A 4,641-nucleotide genomic window follows, 5' to 3' on the forward strand; every position below is an offset into this window, starting at 1 on the left:
CCTACTTATTCACGTGGACCTTACCTTATTATTATTTTTTTGTCTTCTACATCTTCAGGTGGGCTCCACCCTTTTTTTTTTGCAATTTTCTCCTAATTTTTCACGTAGACCCCACGTTAATTTTCTCCTAATTTTTCACGTGGACCCCACCTTAATTTTCTCCTACTTCTTCACGTGACCCCACCGTATTTTTTTGCTTAATGCGTTTCTCTACATCTTCACGTGGGCCCCACCTTTTCTTTTTTTGCAATTGTCTCCTAATTCTTCACGTGGACCTCACCTTAATTTTTTTTAATCTCTACTAATATAGAAGAGTGGGCCCCACCTTATTTTTTTTTTTTTTAATTTCTACTATCATAGAAGAGTGAGCCCCACCTTAATTTTGTTTTTTAATTTTCTACTATTATAATATTTATCGACCCCACTTTAATTTTATTTTATTTTATAATTTACTATACTATTATGTATGACCGTTTATATTTCGTCTTCGACGTTATTCCTCATTATTTGTATGAGACATATGTCTAAACTTATACCCGAAGGTATAAGTTTTAAATGTTTTGGTTTTATGACTTTTTTAGCGGTTTTTGTGTTCAAATTTAAATCCTTATTTTTTTTTCTGAATTTCTCTTCTTTAAATTTTCTCAAAGTGTACCTTTACCATTTTTTGAACTTATTATCATTATTTAAATGTCCTTTTTTTTTGTTGCGATTGTCTCGTACTTCTTCATGTGGAACCCACTTTATTATTATTTTTTTTCAAAAAAATTATCTCCTAATTCGTCACATGGGCCCCACCTTATTTTTTTCTACTATTATAGAAGAGTGGACCCTTCATTTTTTTTTTTTTACTATAGAAGAGTGGGCCCTTAATTATTATTTTTTAAAAAATTTCTACTATATGTATACATTGCTTATATATGTTTAAGGGTCCCTTGGGGTGGATCTATTTATCCTATATAGAAACTCATGTTTCTATATAGTAGAAATTTGAAGATTTTATAGGATGGGGTTCTGTTATGTTAAAAAATAATAATTAATCGGTTGGGCCATTGAAATGGCTATCAAAATGATTTTAATAGATGCCTTTTATTTTTTAATGAATGGTTGGATTAAAAAAGATGTCACATAAGCAACTTGAAATACCATCTGAATGTGTAGAGTAATCTTGTAGGTGAAATGACAACAATAGAATAAATTTTTTGTAAAAGAAAAGTAATTTTCTTGAACAATTCCCATGAGTTGAGTGACCTCTGAGAAAACTCTCTATTATCATATACAAAAACTTCCACTACCGCAGTGAAAAGGCTAACCACAAATTATGCAGTCAATGAGTTGAAGAGATTTTGACAGCTGAAGTTGCTCTCTAGTCTCTATAACAGAGTTTGCAAGGATCTACCCCCATCCAAATAATGCCACCTCTGTTTCCTATCATTTGGGACGTGCAAAAGCCACAATGAATTGACTTGGATAAACGTATTGTAATAGGATTGCTATTTTTAATTTTTTAAGGAAGAATATGATTGTGGGCCATAATGTTTACTGAAATTACTTTTCTACCAGTTTGAACGAGTACAACATTCCTTGAAGGCTAATGTCAGTGTATAACTTAAATTAAATAATGTGGCTGTTTATTTCAAGGCCAATTAAGAATTGTTATATGTATAACCTAGGAACAATCAAGATCATAGACGTGATCCTCATTCTGATCTATAGTTGAAAATTGAAATGATCTAAAAAAAAAATTATAGTTTAGATAACTTTAAAATCTCAGTGGAATAATATCTTGGACTGTTGGACATAAACTAATAAAGTCTTGTTAGACTTCTTCTAGTTCAGCAATAATTCTACAACATATATGCTTGGTCCAGCACTAGGATAAATTAATGGCTCAATCAAGATAAACTGGCTGAATTATTTAAAGTAGAAAGCGCATTTCATGACATAAGAGCACATTAGGATAATAAATGTTGCACCTCCCCTTGCTCAGGAAGTCATATCAAAATGGAGTTCATCAAATCACTTGGCAACTTTTCTTTAACTTCACCAAATTGTGAAATTGTGCTAGGACTATATAAGGAAAAGCCCCTAGAATTTTTCTCAATTACCCAACTAAACTTCAAGATAACAGAGTACATCCAAATATGGAGATGTTGAAAGGCTTCCTCTTTGCTTGTTGCTTTTTCATTGCCAACAATAGCTGTTGCACAAGACGATCAATCAGGTATCATGTTAATTATTAGTATACTCCTTAATTTATTCTGCACAGGGATGCGTCTACCAATGGGTTCGCAAAACTCAATAATTTTGGTCCATTCTCAGTATTAGCAAATACGAATTCAGATTTCAATTCGATGAGTCCAGACTCAAAGTTTGGTGTCGAACCCTTCACCTTGTTTGAGTCTCGGGTTCATAGTTTAATATCTTCGAAGTGATACCAAAGGATTTTACACAAACAAATCAAGGTCTACGCTAAAAGTTATGGGTTCAAATGAAACCACACACCTCTAGTGCTAGATCCCACCCTTGTGTATTAACGTTAGAGATTAACTTAATATGTATAGGTAGTATATCCAACCCAATAAGTAAGAAGAGTTGTGATCCACAACCCATAAATGAAATTCTGGATTCGTCTCTAATTTTACACCTCGTTTATTTAATGTGGCTATATATTTTCCCCCGTTTAATGCTAATATGTTCATGTTTTTTACAGGATTCATAAGCATCGATTGTGGAATACCAACAAGTTCCAACTATATTGACATAATAACATGATTATCTTACACTTTCGTATGTAGGTTATGTCACCGGTGGAGTGAGCAATAACATATCACCTATTTGTTAAAATTTACTTTCCTTCCGCTTTATGATTTAATTAGTGGTAGAAATATTTACTTCCTTTTTTGCTAGGAATATTCTAGAATATTTAGTTTCCTTCTAAGTCTAGTTACTACATTAATTATAGAATATTTAGTTTAGTATTTATAAGGAGAATATATGTTTTCCTTTTATTTTATTCTCTTTATTTCTCTATAAATAGAGAGGTAGGGTTTTATTTTTCTATACAAGAAACAATTCAAGAATCAATACAAAGAGTTTTAGTTTATTCTCTCTTCAATTTTCTCTCTCGCTTTTTTTATTCCATAACAAGCAGTATCAAAGCATTCGCATTCATTCATCTCAATGGATCTGTAATTTCATTGAAGAAAACGACTTTCAACCACTTTTAACTAATTTTCAACCCAATTTAACCCTCATTTACTTTTAACGCAGTGGCTACTTTAAACCAATTTTAACCCTTGCTTTTATTTTTAACGCAGGCTCATTTTTAACCCGTGCTCACTTTCAACGCACCGGGCTCCAATAATTTTAACCCTTGTTCACTCTCAACGCACTGGCCCAATTTTTAATCAATACCAATTTTTAAGCAATACTTGTTTTAATTCATACAAATTTTATCCATACCTATTTTGAACTATGTCAAGCATCAAATATCTTTGAATGCGCTCCACAAATCTTCATTGATGAAAAGTGAAAACCATCACAATTGTCCAAAGGAAGATGAAGTTAAAAGATAATTTTACACGCTTTCAAGTTAAGTTAAGGAGAAGATCTGTGTCTTCAAACTCAAATTGGATACACCAACTGGAGTTTGAGGGGAATGTTAAAATTTACTTTCCTTCCGCTTCATGATTTAATTAGTGATAGAAATATTTACTTCTTTTTTGCTAGGAATATTCTAGAATATTTAGTTTCCTTCTAAGTCTAGTTACTACATTAATTATAGAATATTTAGTTTAGTATTTGTAAGGTCTTTTTTATTCTCCTTATTTCTCTATAAATAGAGAGGTAGGGTTTTATTTTTCTGTGCAAGAAACAATTCAAGAATCAATACACAGATTTTTAGATTATTCTCTCTTCAATTTTCTCTCTCGCTTTTTTCATTCCACAACAGAGCCAATGGTTTGAGATTCAAGACAGGTTTGTTGGGATCGAAATAACAGGGCGTTATGCGAAAACTAATAATTGCAAACTTTGAACGACGATAAATCGAACAAAAAAGAAAATATACTAAAAAGACATAATATTTTAATATTGGTTTGGTCAATTGACCTACATATCGAAAACTAATATAAAGAAAGACAAAATCGTGGAAAGAATAATCTCCATAAACAAGACTCTCTAAACGACTACGTTTGTGGATGCTATTGTTTTTTGTGTTGTATGGAGAGGGATTCTTCAATTTATAGAGGTCCAAACATTTTCCTCCAAGAAAAGGACTAGCCAAATATTAAAGAGAATTATATTTTTCCTTGTGAAAAGTAAATCAATTATGGTTATACTTTGACTTTCCTTCAAAAGAAAAGTAAACTCAAATATGGTAAGAAAATCAAGGCAAAACCCTAACACTATTTACCAATCCAATTTTAAAGGCTATTTCTCACAGTTACAAGCTTTCCTTTGGGACCAAAAATTGCTACATTTTAACTCCACTAAGGGAGTTTTGGCAAGTACTTGATAATTGGGCAAGTTTTCTCTATAGAGATTATGATGGAACTGGCCAATTACCAAATTTTGATCTTTACATAGGAGAGGATCATTGGGACACAATTACTTTTTATACCAATTGGGAAAGGTTAG

This window comes from Lycium ferocissimum, chromosome 4, assembly GCF_029784015.1.
Source record: "Lycium ferocissimum isolate CSIRO_LF1 chromosome 4, AGI_CSIRO_Lferr_CH_V1, whole genome shotgun sequence".
Classification (NCBI taxonomy): Eukaryota; Viridiplantae; Streptophyta; class Magnoliopsida; order Solanales; family Solanaceae; genus Lycium; species Lycium ferocissimum.